The sequence below is a fragment of the Sebastes umbrosus genome, chromosome 4 (genome assembly GCF_015220745.1).
Source record: "Sebastes umbrosus isolate fSebUmb1 chromosome 4, fSebUmb1.pri, whole genome shotgun sequence".
NCBI classification, from domain to species: domain Eukaryota; kingdom Metazoa; phylum Chordata; class Actinopteri; order Perciformes; family Sebastidae; genus Sebastes; species Sebastes umbrosus.
This window is the reverse complement of record NC_051272.1, coordinates 38228875-38245399: the sequence shown is the minus strand read 5'-3', so window position 1 is coordinate 38245399 and position 16525 is coordinate 38228875.

The following is a 16525-nucleotide window of genomic DNA, read 5'->3' as shown; positions in this document are numbered from 1 at the left end:
TTGTGGAGTCTTTGAAACAGCTCTCAGTGTTGTGGAGTCTTTAAAACAGCTCTAAGTGTTGTGGAGTCTTTAGAACAGCTCTAAGTGTTGTGGAGTCTTTAAAACAGCTCTAAGTGTTGTAGAGTCTTTAAAACAGCTCTAAGTGTTGTGGAGTTTTTAAAACAGCTCTAAGTGTTGTAGAGTCTTTAAAACAGCTCTAAGTGTTGTGGAGTCTTTAGAACAGCTCTACGTGTTGTGGAGTCTTTAAAACAGCTCTAAGTGTTGCTGATGAAGGACTTTATTAGAAAATAGTCTGCTTAGCTCTGTGACTGGAGTTTAAAGGTAAGACATGAGAGGCACAAACTGTAGCTACTGGGACTGTAACATATACTAGAATATACTCCTGCACATTAGAACATGTGAACATGCAGTTTTCTCTCCCTGCTGAGGAACTCTGTCAACTTTGATTCATTGTGTGAGATGTTAAAGAGGTTCTGTCAAAGACAGTTGTTGAATACTAATGTGACAACATACCTGCAGTCTCATCTTTACTACAATGATGAGTTCACTGTCCAGAGCAGTAACAGATATTAGTTCATCATAAAATGGGGACAGAAAACCACAGAAATATGTTGAAGCTTTAAAAAATGAAAGTGACCGTTAACACTAACGTTAGCTACGTTTCTTTGTTAATATCACAAAGTTAGCTAACTTATTTTAAAATGAATTAACTCAAAATACTTAAACATTGATGAAATAAATAAACTTGTTTTCTCTTCAAAAAGAAAAAAACAAGAATTAGCGCCTCACGGTTGTCTGCCTCCCCCAACCAGTCAAGTTACAGTTTACATCCACGTCTGTCCAAAATGTCATCACTTCATCATTTTATCATAATTAACATCTGTGTGAAATTGTCATAATTAGCAGATGAATTCTTGAGTTATGGCCTTTAATGTGTTTTGTGAGGTCACAGTGACCTTTGACCTTTGAACACCAAACTCTAATCAGTCCATACTTGAGTCCAAGTGGGCGTTTGTGCAACTTGTTTGCTGAGTTTAATTTCAAATCCAGTTTAACTACATTATGATGACACTTAACCTTTACAAAACCAAGTCAGTCAGAAAGAAAGCATTCACACCATCAGTTCGGAGTTCACTGCATCCATTCAGATAAACCTCCTTTGTGGTAAAACAGAGGGAACGGTGACATCTGCTGGCAGAAAGCAGCTCCAGCAGGAACAACAAAACATGAACGGTGGTCAGAAGGACCGCTTCAACACGGATTTCTGAGAGGAAAAAGCTCCACGGGGGACTTTATGTGTCTATGTTCAGTCATGTAACGTGAAAAGTAGCAGAGTCACACATGAAACTGGAATTGTCCTGTATGTACATGATGAGTGGATATTAAATCTAGAGTCCACATGTTAATCAGTTCTGTTTGTTTAGTTTACATCAAACATTATATAAAATATGAAGGTGCTGACATTACACCAAAATCCAGACGTAGTCTGTTTGTAGTCAGTTGAGAAACTGAAGTGAAGCCTCGACTGAATTCAGATTTGATCTAATTCTTTCTGATTGTTACAAGCAAATATTTATCTTCTATAATATGAGAATTGGCTGGTATTGGTTTTAATCATGGATGTATAAAGAGAAGTGGATCCAGTGTCAGAGTGTCTGAGTGGAGCATAAAGACAAAATGGCTCGACTGCCGAGGGATAAAGAACCCGGATCATCCAGTGATCTTCCTCATCCATTGGGCCCATAGAGCAGGAGCAGTAGAGTTTCCTTTAACTCCTCCTCCTCCTCCTCCCAGCCCTTGCTCCTTTAACTCCTCCTCCCATCCCTCGCTCCTTTAAATCCTCCTCCCAGCACTCGCTCCTTTAACTCCTCCTCCAGGCCCTCGCTCCTTTAAATCCTCCTCCCATCCCTCGCTCCTTTAACTCCTCCTCCTTTAACTCCTCCTCCCGGCTCTCGCTCCTTTAACTCCTCCTCCCAACCCTCGCTCCTTTATCTCCTCCTCCCATCCCTCGCTCCTTTAACTCCTCCTCCTTTAACTCCTCCTCCCGGCCCTCGCTCCTTTAACTCCTCCTCCCAGCCCTCGCTCCTTTATCTCCTCCTCCCATCCCTCGCTCCTTTAACTCCTCCTCCCAGCCCTCGCTCCTTTAACTCCTCCTCCCATCCCTCGCTCCTTTAACTCCTCCTCCCATCCCTCACTCCTTTAACTCCTCCTCCCAGCCCTCACTCCTTTAACTCCCCCTCCCAGCACTCGCTCCTTTAACTCCTCCTCCCAGCCCTCGCTCCTTTAACTCTTCCTCGCATCCCTCGCTCCTTTAACTCCTCCTCAAGGCCCTCGCTCTTTTAACTGCTCCTCCCAGCCCTCGCTCCTTTAACTGTTCCTCCCATCCCTCGCTCCTTTAACTCCTCCTCCCATCCCTCGCTCCTTTAACTCCTCCTCCTCCTCCCATCCCTCGCTCCTTTAACTCCTCCTCCCATCCCTCGCTCCTTTAACTCCTCCTCCCAGCACTCGCTCCTTTAACTCCTCCTCCAGGCCCTCGCTCCTTTAAATCCTCCTCCCATCCCTCGCTCCTTTAACTCCTCCTCCTTTAACTCCTCCTCCCGGCCCTCGCTCCTTTAACTCCTCCTCCCGGCTCTCGCTCCTTTAACTCCTCCTCCCAGCCCTCGCTCCTTTATCTCCTCCTCCCATCCCTCGCTCCTTTAACTCCTCCTCCCAGCCCTCGCTCCTTTAACTCGTCCTCCCATCCCTCGCTCCTTTAACTCCTCCTCCCATCCCTCGCTCCTTTAACTCCTCCTCCCAGCCCTCGCTCCTTTAACTCCTCCTCCCAGCTCTCGCTCCTTTAACTCCTCCTCGCATCCCTCTCTCCTTTAACTCCTCCTCCTTTAACTCCTCCTCCCAGCCCTCGCTCCTTTAACTCCTCCTCCCAGGCCTAACTCCTTTAACTCCTCCTCCCGGCCCTCGCTCCTTTAACTCCTTTAACAGCCTCGGTCTGGATCTCATTGACATGAACGGATGAAGGAAATAACTTTGGATTCAGCTATTAGTGCATTTTCCTACTTTTAGGACCTAATGATTTAAATAAGGACTATTAGAGTGTTCATACTGGGGAGATGATTCACCTCAAAATAAATGATCCTCTGAGTTATAGACGTCTCTTTCCCAATGTAAGTCTTGGGGCAAAAGTCTTTTTGGGCCCAATGGCATCATGTGACGGACACGGAAGTTGTAGTACCGCATTTTGGCCACTATGAAAATGGGCATCAAAGCTCTGCGCTTTTCCTGAGGGCTTGGTTTTAATAGGGTAACTTTATTAACTTCCACTGTTATTTAGAAATATGTTGAAATAAACAGCAAAACTCCATCGTTCCACAGGGTGGAGCTGCAACATAAAGCAAAGCAGAAAGATCTATTCAAAGGAACTGTTTGTAACTTCTTACATGTATAAATCATTGCTGGTCAGTGTCTCATGCGTGCTCGCGTGTGGCTACGCTGTACAGACTCAGACTCCAACACAAACTACACAGAAGCACCAAAACGGCAAAGTTGTATCTAGTGAAGCCCGTCTGTTAAACAGTGTTGGCCGCGGTCGTAGCTTTGGTCTCCAGGACCGGAGTCTCTGCTGTACTCTGCTCCTCTGCTCCTCTGCTTGTCTTCACTCACACACCGCGCTCGTTCTCGCTCTTTCGCTCCACTCTCACGTGCATGCGCGCACACTCCACACTGCAGAAGAGTTAGTTTAGCTCTGAGAATATCTAGTGAATGTACAGTGGACGTTGGTGCAGAAATAATTGCTGCAGCTCCTCCAGACTAACAGAGGTTTCCCCGTGTCTTGTGAAGTGACGGGGCTCCGCAGAGAGAAACGTTATCGTCTCCGACCAAAACTCCGGTGTCTCCCCCGTTCCCTCCGGCCGCGGTCGGGAGGCTGAGGCAGGAAAAGCCAACACTAGGATCAGCATTGATTCATGGAGAGACCTTCGTCTGGTCAGCTAACATTACTGCCAAGCAGCTGATGTGTGTCGCCTCAATGTTTTGAGCGATGCTCGTTCATGTCTATGTAGAGCGAGCACAAGCGCGAGCGCGAGCAACAGGACGCTGACTTTCGTTGACTTAACGGACACAGGTGTCGCTGTTAACAACACATTTCTGATTCTTACAAACAGTCCCTTTAAATGTGTTAATCTACAGTTACATTGTCATAAACTGAACTATTCTGCAGAGGCATTTTGGGTTCAGAATATATGAATGAATAAAAAAAAAGAATAAAATAAGATGCAGGTCCAGCTGGTGAACCTCTGTGGATCATCAGGACATGGCTGATCCTCTCAACACATCCACTTTTCTGATCACTCACTCTGATAGAGATCACCACCACTCCCAGCTGATGAGAGAAGAAGAGAACAGAAGTCTTTCATCAGTGTTAACAGAGACTCCTTTCATCAGCTGTCAGTCACTGCTGCAGCACACAGTTCATTTATAAAAACCATCACTGGCAGAACCAACCTCCATATCTCTGCTCACTACTCAATATCTCCAACAGTAACCATAATTTATCTTCTAGTAAATTCATCAATATGGTCGTTCCTAAAGTCTGCACCTCCTCTGGTCGTCAGTCATTCCAGTGGGCTGCTCCTAGTGACTGGAACGAGTTACAAAAGACACTAAAACTCCACACCCTCATCCTGTTACCCTCCTTTAAGAACTCATTACAAGAGATAGTTTCTGATCACTGCACCTGCTTCTGAATTTGCCTCTCTGGAACACAGCACATGCTATGCATATGTTGTTGTATATGCTGTATATATTGTGATGTTTTAATTTTGTCTAATGTTTTATTGCCCATATCATACTTATGTTCTATGATCTAATATCTTGTATGTCCTTGCCTTCTGTCGCTGCCTGTTGGCCAGGTCGTCATTGTAAATGAGAATTGGTTCTCAGTTGTCTTATCTGGTTAAATAAAGGTAAAATAAAAATAGAAACTAGAAAATGCATTTCCTGCTGAAAATGCGTGGGAATGCTGACAGCTGAAATTTATTGAAAAGTATTGCTGAAAATGCAGAAATGTGAAATGACTTGCCTAAAAATGTTAAAGCTCAAAAGCATTGCACTGCACTAATGAAAAACCTAGAAGTTGAAATGTACAACTGGCAGAGTTGGAAGCTGAACTGCATTAGCTAAAGAAGCTAAGAGCTGAAAATACATTGCTAGAAAAGCTGGAAGCTGAACTGTAATACTGTCAAAAGTGGTAAATTTGGATTTTCCTGAATAGGCGGAAAGAAGAAATGCTTTGTATGTATATTAGACAGATGAACTCCATTGCTAAACACAAAGAGAGACAGAGACAGACAGAGAGACAGACAGACAGACAGAGTAGTATTTGGGTGAAATGGAAGACATGGAAGAATGTAAAATGTGTCTACAGGCAAGCATGTGACATATAAGGATTGCAACAATAAAGCAATAATAAATTAATATTTATATTTACTTGGATTTAAATGGAGCACTTATTTTCTGCTTATACATTCAAAATAACTAAACTCTAATAATATGCTTTGCCTCTATTTTCCCTGCAAACATCAGAGGAAAGTATAAAATGACAGTCCTGTAAAATAAAGCGTTCCTTCCCAACACATACGCTACAGTGATGACCCTGAGCTCACATATATATATTCTTCAACATGTCATATCTCTAAAAAAGATCAGCCCGTTCAATGACTGGAGAAACAGCACTGTGACCTTGGACCTATTCAGACATGTGAAACTTGAATCCACATGCTTCTTGACATTGGTGTAAAGCCTTGATTCTTTTTACATGTTGAGCGTGCGGGGGCTTACGTTTGCATGAGCTCGGGCTTGAGATGCTGCTTGAGGTTATATGACAAAGAATATCCTCTAGTGGTGAAGTGAAGCTCTGAGGGAACGCAGTGCAGCGGCCAGCGAGGTCAGATTCCCATTATCTCAATGATCATAATGAAGAAGAACTCAGAGGCATTACTCACTCACAAGAAGCTGCTTTGTTACAGACCTGCTTTGACAAACCGTATCAACTTGAATAAACCCCAAAGAATAAAAGGTAACATATAGAAACCATTCATGTAAAGCCATCAGGAAATGTATAATATGTTTATTTAACCCATATTTAGAGGTCTGTTTTTGAAATGTACTTTACTTGAGTTTGTCCATTTCATGTCACATTATACTTCTACTTCACTACATTTATCTGACAGCTATAGTCACTACTTTATACACACAAAAGATACATTTATACACAAAAGTTTATAAGATTTAGTACAGATTAAACTCCCCAACAGTAAATCAAATTATTCAAATTATCTCCACGACAACCAACTATAACAATAAAATGCAACTTATACTTTAATGCATCAGTGTCAATAATCTAATGATATAATATATAACCATATCACTCACAGGAGGCATTTAATGAGCACTTCTTAAAACATAAGGTACCAACCATGTCATGCTAGCTTGTCGGGAAGTAGGCTAAATAATGCTACAAGGTTAGGCTACATTTTGGTGAGCAAAAACTGGCATGGCCATTTTCAAAGGGGTCCCTTGACCTCTGACCTCAAGATATGTGAATGTAAATGGGTTCTATGGGTACCCACGAGTCTCCCCTTTACAGACATGCCCATTTTATGATAACCAAAGGCAGTTTTTTGAATGCAGTGTAAATATTCTAAAATTGATTCTAAAATGGTGTATTTGAATATTTCTGCATACTGGGGTCTCTAAACAGTCTTGGAATTCCATAGATTGGGTATGACTGTAAAGCTGAGACTCTTGTGGATCCAATGAGCCCAACTGTATTCATGTGTTATGATGTTAGTCCCATAAGAGCCATTTCATTGACCTCCTGTATAAAATCACCTGTGGTGACCTCTAGGATAATCACAGCCTCATGAAACTTTACAACCATAAACTAGAGACCTAGAGCATTCAGAGGATGTATGGATCAAACTAGAGACCTAGAACATTCAGAGGATGGATGGATCAGACTAGAGACTTAGAGCATTCAGAGGATGGATGGATCAAACTAGAGACCTAGAGCATTCAGAGGATGAATGGATCAAACTAGAGACCTAGAGCATTCAGAGGATGGATGGATCAAACTAGAGACCTAGAGCATTCAGAGGATGGTGTCTGAGCAGTTTCCAGAACAGAAGTGCTCGCCATCCAATTGCCGAAAAATGCAATTCTTGCAGAAGTCTCAAAGTGTTCACACACAGTGCTGAGCAGCATCTCACATTAATCTTCAGGTTCCCAGCTTTCAGATGATGTACACCACCTCTATGCAGGCCAGCCATTGGGAATTTGGGCAGGGGGACAGACTATACAAATTGGGCCCCTCATCCACCCCGACTTCAGGTCGCCAGTTTCATATGATACCAGTATCTTCACTCCAAAGACTCAGACTCCACAACCAGCACTGCTCCCAGTAGACCACTTACACTTACACACCAAAAACTGACAATAACCTGATATTTTCAGGTGGAATTTCATTTAATTCTCAATGTGCAATATCATTTTCCACTAATACTGTATATACTGCTCCTATTTTTAATGGTTCATATTTTGTTAGACTTTGTTTAGCTCTTTTTTACTGTGTTAGCTGATGCATCTTGTTTTTTGCACTATCCCCTTTGCTGCTGTACACTGCAAATTTCCCCACTGCGGGACTAATAAAGGAATATCTTATCTTATCTTATCTTAACTTTAAAATGAGCCTACTAGCGGGTTTTATTTGCTAGTCTGCCTAGCTCCTCATCTTTGTACGTTCAGCTTCTCCTGTCATACCTGCTGCTTCTCCAGAATTTTGATCGGTGCCTCTCTGATCCTTTCATTTTCTTGTTCTCTCTGTAACCTGGCTTTTATTCTGTTGAGCCCCCGATCAGGGCTTTCCACAAGGAGATGGAGTAGCCAGCCAGTGGGAAACAGTAGCCAGCTAGGGGGCTCCGGGGGCATGCTCCCCAGGAGATTTTTTTTATAAAAGCCCAAATTTGGTGACCTCTGGTACATTCTAATGATACTATTCCATCAAATACACTGATCTTAACTATTATGTATTCTAATGAGTTTGCCTGCCTGATTGTAAACATGTAGCTAGTGAATTATTGTAAAGGTGAATCAGGCTTCTAGTGTGTTTTAGCCCACAGTCTGAAATAGTTATTAATATTTAAAACCACGTCTATTCCTGACTGATCAGAACTTTTCTAATTTAGAGTCATAGACCTTATTTATTATTCATTTATTGACACCAAAAATGCAAAATTAAACTCTGAAATAACAAAACAGGTCAATCACTTGACTCAAATCATGTGAATCTACTCAACTTCTGTCATCTTCACTATCATCATACTTTATCATATCGGGGCCTACATCAGTAAGTTCCATTACATCATACGGGCCTGCTTCTATGTGACATCTACTGCTGACCTGCTATCTCCCCCTAAAGACCCCCTGTACACCCTAAAAAAGGACAAAGATAGGTCTATAGTGGGTCTCAGAGGGTTAAGTACATTTTGTTGATAATAATTACACGCTTTTTAAGGTAACATTTTCAATCCAGTACTTTTTTTTCAGTATGGTATTGCTACTTTTACTTAAATAAATGATCTGAATACTATTTTTTTAAGATTATTTTGGCCTTATTGTGACCAAGATTTTATCGACTTGTATCTTGAATTTTGTATGACCTGAAATTGCTCCTATTTCTCCCTGTGTAGATGCAAATATTGTCTCTGTGTTCTTAATGATGAAGATGATTCAGATGTAAACTCACAAAAGTCTTCACGGACAAGCTAATAGTTTGATACCCTCTGACATGTCTGGAGGGTTTGTCAACCTGGACTCTGGCCAGACATCATATTATTGTTGCTGTTGTCGTGCAGAATACAAGCTGAGAGGGAATTTCACTTTATGGATGTGAGCAGTCCCAAGAGAGTATAAAGGCAAATTAATTAGATAAGCGCATCTCCAAAGATGTCTTTTGAGATCATGACCTACACACACCCACACCCACACACACACACACACCCCCCCCCCCCCACACACACACACACACACACAGACCACACACATTATCTTGTTTGAATGCAACATCAGAGAATGATTCTTCATTCTTTAGAAATAACCAGATTGGCCAACAGAGGGAGGTACAGCATTTGTTTACTCACTAGTTGGTCCACTTTGACTTATTTAAGTCTCTGCATCATATTGAATTATGAGGCATCAAGCGAAACATTTTAGTATAAATGAGACATAACATTATCATTGTTTTGTCATCTTTGATTTTATGAATTAAAGTTCACCTTCTATATAGTTTACAATAGTAACATTGCATTCCTTGTAATCCTGTTGTTTATTCTATACTTCAGTTGAAAAAGGACCATCAAAGAGAGATTTGCATTACACCACTGACCCCTTTTACAAAAGATTCCTGTCGCTGATCTCCAAAGGAAAGTGAAACTATTTCTCAGATTTTGTCTTTGCCTCTGGGAATCCTTTAAGGACCCCCACAGGTCCCATATTCTGACAAGCTCTGCATTATATTACTTCAGTTTGTTCTACAAGGGGAACAAATGGTTTTCCGACCCTAAGAGGTTAAAGGCATTAAGTGCTTTGTTTCTGCAGCTGGCATTCCTGTAAACTCCTGGGATGTGGGACAGGAGCACACACAGAAGATTTACTGCAGTAAAGGGGGGTGGTGAAAACTGCCCAGGACGCATTCGCGTACACACTGCTAAAAGAATGTGGCCATATGTGGCCCAGACCACCTCTGAATGTGGTCTGAAAGATCTGAACTCAATACGTCCTCAATGCGTCTTGAGTGTGTTCACACCTGTACTTAGAGTTGTCCACTTGTGATCGGATCACTCAGGATGAATGTTAATATCAGGTCTGAACAGGGCCTTTGACTCTGTGGCAGAAATCCTCATCCATGCCTTCGTCACCTCCTGTTTGGACTACTGCAATGGAGTTCTGTGCGGAGTACCCAGCAAAGCCCTGGACCGGCTCCAGTATGTGCAGAACTCAGCTGCCAGGGTTCTCACCCACACCAAGCCCTGGCAGCACATCACCCCACACCCTCATCCACCTCCATTGGCTCCCGGTCAAGTCCCGCATCACCTACAAAATCCTCCTCCTCACCTACAAATCCCTCAATGCCCCGGCTCCTCCTCAGTACCTATCTGACCTCATCCACCCATACACACAGATCCTCGCATGGGTCAGCTCTCCATCCCCCACACAAACCTACCAACTTTTGGGGACAGAGCTTTCAGTGTGACAGCCCCCCCCTCCCCCACCCTCTGGAACTCTCTCCCCATAGAGCTCCACAACGCCCCATCTCTGGACAGCTTCAAAGACTCCTTAAAACCCACCTCTTCAACAAGGCCTATGTCCTCTAGCTACTGTTAGGTTCCATTTGTTGTGTCTATTTATGTCTATGTTAAGCGTCCTTGGGTTTCTTGAAAGGCGCTTTATAAATCCAAGTTATTATTATTATTATTATTATTATTATTATTATTATTATTATCTTAACCTCAAGACACCAAAATCCTCCTCACATAAGGCATGCCAGGACTCTGAGGCCCCCTCAAAATACAATTCCAAATCACATTTCTTCATGTCTAATTTTCTGCTTTGGCAAAGTGGTGACTCTTTATTAGTCATTCACATAATTATATCAATGTGAACACCTTTAGTAGAAGGAATTGGGTCAGGTTTTCTCTCACATATACTACATCACTGCACGTGGCTTTGATTCATTTTTATGTATGGAGGGGGGCGCTGTCGAGCGATGAGCGGATAGGACGCACCCACCTGTAGCTCCAGCAGATTTACGTTTAAAATTCCATTTTTTACCAAAACCACTCGAAAATAATTCAGGAAGGTCATCAAGAATATAATCGAAGCCTCTGGGGAAGGTAAGAGAGGAAGAAATCCGTGTGAAAATGCCGAAAAAGGCCAACACAAAGCTGGACCCGAACGAGGAAACAGGCCCGAATGAAGCCTCGGGCTCAACTATAGAGGATAACGCCGGAGGGGTCGCCCGGACGGCGGGTAACAACGACGTGCTGGGGGCCATAGCAGCGCTACACGCAGAACTGTTCCTTATCAAGTCGGAGATTTGTAAGAAAATTGAAACCGAGATCTCAGAGGTTACGACTACATTGAGAGGGGAAATAGCACAACTAAAGGCCGAAAATGACGCGGCGATAACAGCGCTGAAGGCCAGGATGGACGCGCAAAACCAAACTCTGAAAGAGTTAGCAGACTCGGCTAGCGGCTCCTCGGACACGCTGCAGGACTTGGAGGACAAGGTCAAGAAACTTTCTGGGCAAGTTGAAACTCTCTCAGAAAAATGCCTAGACTTAGAGGGGCGCTCGAAAAGACAGAACTTGAGAGTGGTCGGAATAAAAGAAGGGAAAGAAACTGGGAAGAAGACCAGGGAGTTTGTGGCTCAGATGCTAACAGAGGTGCTAAACCTAGCAGAAACACCGGAGATAGACCGAGCCCACAGGGCCCTGAGGAGACGTCCTGGAGACAAGGAGCCACCACGGCAGCTGATCGCGAGGGTACATTACTGTCATGTTTATGAAGACATAATGCAGAAAGTGATGTCCATCAAGGATTTAACATTTCAAGGGCAACGGATCCGAATCTTCAGAGATTTCCCACCTGAAGTAGTTAAACGCCGAGCTGCGTTCACTCCAGCCAGGACGATGCTACGCGACAAACCTGGAGTCAGATTTGGACTTTTGTACCCAGCCAAGCTACGAGTGTCGCACAACGGATCAGAGAGGTTTTTCACCGACCCGGAGGAGGCTCGTCGTTATGCGGAGCGCCATTTCGGACCTCCAGGGGACGGGGTATGAGGACCAGATAACGAGGGCCCTCCACTTTGAACTTCAGAGAATTACTGAGAGGACTTTCCGTTTAGGATCTCCAAAGAGAGACTGAGATTGAGGACTCCAACAGGAGCCTCTTACAGGTGAACGTCAGGGTGGCTTTTGCAGAATGTTATTATTTCTTGTTATATTGAAGGTTAAAGTGCACAGTCTGCCACTGTTTATATTCGTTCTAAAGTGCCACAGCCCATTTTGTTCAAAGTGTTTAAGTCTAAGTTTACTGATGTAGTTCTACTACTGATCCGTTGTATACAGTTGGGCTTATATTAAGCAGACAATTGATTAACAACTGCTGCTATTTTTCTTCCAGTATTTTGTTAGTGGGTGCTATTGGATAGAGCACGTTTTCTATGTTTACATTCTAAGCCTGAGGGGAACTGGCCAAAAAGACAAGTGTTACCTAATTATGACGGAAATACTGAAAGGAGAAGACTGCTCAGAGTTTATATTATAATCCATGTTAGTGGGCTGAGCTACTGAACCTATTCAGTCCATGTGAGAATGCTCCAGAGGGCTAAGAGCCAGACCTGTGATGTCTACAACATGTAGAATATTGAGCTTTTTCATGCATAAAAAAAGTATAAATAAATAGAGCAGCTCGAGGTTTTACACCATTATGTCGTATCTTTCCTGCGACAGTGCTGTTGAAGTGATGAGAAAGGATGCTCCGCGGACACTGTTCTTGCTGGTACAATAGAGTTTATTACAAACAAGCAACAAATGTCATAACGAACGTCTCGAGCGTCCGGAGGTCTCAAGTCAAATCTGAAAGTCCTGCACTTCGGGGCTCTCGCACCTCCTTATATCGGGGTCATGTCATGCAGCATCTGCTCTGAGCGTATGGCCCTGTATGGCTCCTTTGTCCTAAATGTTTATCTTTCAGCCCCTGGACATATCGTATGACCACAGGTCTCCACGTATGCTTCTTACACATCTGTTTACAATTAGGGGCCCCGCTGTCTTGTGCAAGACCTGAAAATATACCACAATTACATTCTGAAACTCTCATTCTCCTTACTCCCCCCGTCTCTTGCTCACCTTCTCAAATACTTTACATCTATTCTAAGCAGGTTCAAGTATGTTTAAAACGCAAATCCTTTTCTAAAACCTACATCCAAAAGAACCTAATGTGTAAGTACTATGATTTAGAATACTTTAATTTAAGCATCTAAGAGATTGGTGATTTGAAACGTTTAGAAAATGTTCGATTCTTTTTTTTAGACTTTGAACAGTCACATCCATCTAAAAGACAGGGGTTGAGAGTGACTGTAATTTCTCATAATTCTGCAGCTGTTTGGTCAAAACATCATAAACATCATGTAATTTTGATATTTTTCACATGTTCATTTCATTTAAACTGGACCACCTCAGTCCCTTATAAACTGACAAATGGATCATGAAAAATTTTATTATTTAATATTATGGTTTCACAAACCAGTTACCATTTACATGTCCTATGGTTTATTCTTTCATTCAAATATTACTATGAAAGAAAGTGATATTACTATTATTATTATTATAAGTGACTATATTATACTGGGAATGCAAGTGTAATTTATGCAACTACACAGCATTTCTTTCTACATTTTGGAACACCTTTTATTTCTATTATTATTTTGCATTCTATATTTCCTTAAAGTGCATAATAAATTACATTTTTGCAATGTTTTGATTTCATAGTTTATGGCTTACTATTGCTTGTTTTGACAGTTTGTTTGCAGGCCACTTCCCATTCATGTACACTAATTTTATTTTTTATTTGATGATGTTTTATTTTTTACTATAGAACAGTGTAGAAAGGGGTTCCCAAAAGATCAAAATTGTTTTTAGAGGGAGGCCATTTAAAAACAGAGGTTCACATTATGAAATGCGTTCCCTGTGTAAACTGTTTATAAGCCATCTTTACATTCTCTGTAGTTAAATTGTTGTTTATTGAGTGCTAAATAAGCAGTAAAAACTTGTATCATTGGCTTACAACTTCGTTTTTTACCTTGTCCACTTCATTCCGAGGGCTAGCAACATTTTTTTGTTGTATCCGCTTTCAACATGCCTGGTTACCTGTAGAAGCAATGGCTAATAGTTGCACTGGAAAAATCCTGTAATGTCTGTTTGGTTATTTATCCATGGAAAATTGATAAATACGCAACCAAACATGAACAAGATTTTTTTAATTTTTTTAAATGGTGTAAGAAGTACATGTATGAAACTATTTTAAATGTTCTGACCTTCCAATGAAACACTGAGCTCATACAAATGGGTTCTGCCCTCAGACACAACCCAACCCAAGTTTGCATTACTATACGAGCATACAAACATGTGGTCTAGTAATCCTGCAATAAGTACAAGCTTGTCTGTGATTCACACAGGCAGAAGACCAAACCTTTATATGCAGGTATGAGGTAACTCCCGAATAAAAAAACTCTTCAGATCTACACAACTCGTGGATGCCGTAACTTAGATCCAAAAGAGTGAATTCGCTGAAAGGTGACAAGGTAAGTATTATCCGCAGGTATTAAAAGTCTGACAAAAGCTTTTCAAAAGCCATGTCTGGAATTCAAAGATTTCAGCTGCATTCCCTTTAAAAAATCAATAAATTGTGATGGTCATTATGTGGGGTATGTAGGATGCCTGCCATAGAACGTTTTGTACTGATTGAACTGAAATAAAAAAAGTGGTACCGCTTAAGATTAGGAAGCTGACAAGTGCAGATTTCTGTAAAATCCCATAAGAATCAGAGGGAAATTTAGACAAACAGGGAGGCTTAACTACCAATTATTTTCAAATTCACATTTTCTGTTTTTCAAAAGAAAAAAGCTGCCATAACTAATAATTGGACAGCAATCAACACAGAGGCTTCACATATATACAGTATTTAATTCAAATGCAGGCCACAATACCATCAGTGTAATACAGTGCTCCATAGCTAAATATAGTGAGGACAATAAAAACTCTCTCTTATAAACAAAGATAGGTAGGTGAACGTACAGGTGAATTAATCCATTCATGAAAACGGCTGCACAGGCTGCTTGTAACAAAAATTCACTCTATTTTCCAAAATGTCCATTTGAATGCTTCCATTTCTTCCATTTGGTCTTCAGAACTGCCCCACAATGTTTGTTTTCTTTCTTTTTTTTTCTCTCTGGATTGTGTGGGTGTGGACTCTTATCAGATCGGTGCTGGCCTGCAGAGGTCCAGTCATAAAGGACATCTTCAGGATCAGGCTTCTTACCAGCTGGAACTGGGAAACCACTGATTTACTTTCCTTTACTCCATTTGACCCCCGGGTCTTGTAAACAGGAGAGTTAGGGAGTTGGTTGTGAAGGGAATCAAGTTCTGGTCACCACACTACAGGCATACGCTGTAGAAAATACATATTCTTAACTATAAATAAACTTTAAAGGTTGTTAAATTATCAGAAAAAAATATGAAGTTATACCAACTTCTTCAGCAAAACTGATAACTTACCATCGTTTACTGTAATAGATTACAAAGTGAGAACGTGTACTTTTGTTCTTTAGTTGTGGAGTACAAGAAAACCAACTTTTGGAATTCACTCCATGTTTACTTTATACGAGAATCTTCTACACTGTAAAATCATTCAATCAATCAATTAATCAATCAATCAATTAGCTTTGTCAGTTTAAAGTAAGGTCCACTTAAACTGTCTTGTTATCACTGAAAGGGAAGTTCTTGATGTTCAATAAGATTAAGACAAGATGAATCGGGCAACCATGTTGATATTATAATTTTTTAAAGATATCTTTTTGTTAGCAAAAGATTTATTTTAAAATTCAATTCTAGTGTATCATTTTTTTTATCAAAACAAATATTGAAAAAATAAATTAATTAATAATATAAGTTAAATAAAATTTAAATAAAATAACAGAAATTAGTAATTATAGAAAAAGAAATAAGGTAATGATGTATTATTGATAATGAACCTATCCTTCTATCAAATATAGTTTAACTACATGATAATAATAATAATTATTATAATGATTTGATGATTAATGATTGAAATAATAAAGAAGCTCGGTCTTCAGACAAAATGATTAGTTCAGTAAATGTCTGATCTAATCATTCAGCTCATGTGGAAGCAAAACTTTTAAAATGATATAGAAATATGTTAACCAATGATAAAGAATATTGATCATATAACCTTATTGAAAAGCATATAATCACTGTTACTGTTATGATGTTTTGTAGCCCTTAGGGATGTCCCCGCATGACCCTGGCTTTGTCCTGCAGTTGTTTGTGAACCATCATCTAAATGATGGCGTGTAAATGAGCTAATTTATAACTTGATAAACCTGGAAAAGTTCCTAATTGTTAGCTTGTGGGCATGTTTCCCAGCATGCATTGTGTTGGGTCCTATCTTGTGTATTGTGGTAGATATGGAAAGTATTGCAGTGTTGTGGTTCCAGGCACAGATATTTATTTCATTTAGAGAGATGCATAAAAGCCAGAGTGAAATTCCTTTTATGTAATTGACAAAAAAACTTGATTCTGATTGTGGATGCATGAAGATATCCATACATCTTGGATAATCCAAATCAGAGTATGTACCTGTGTTCCTCAACGCACGCAGCCATGTGGTG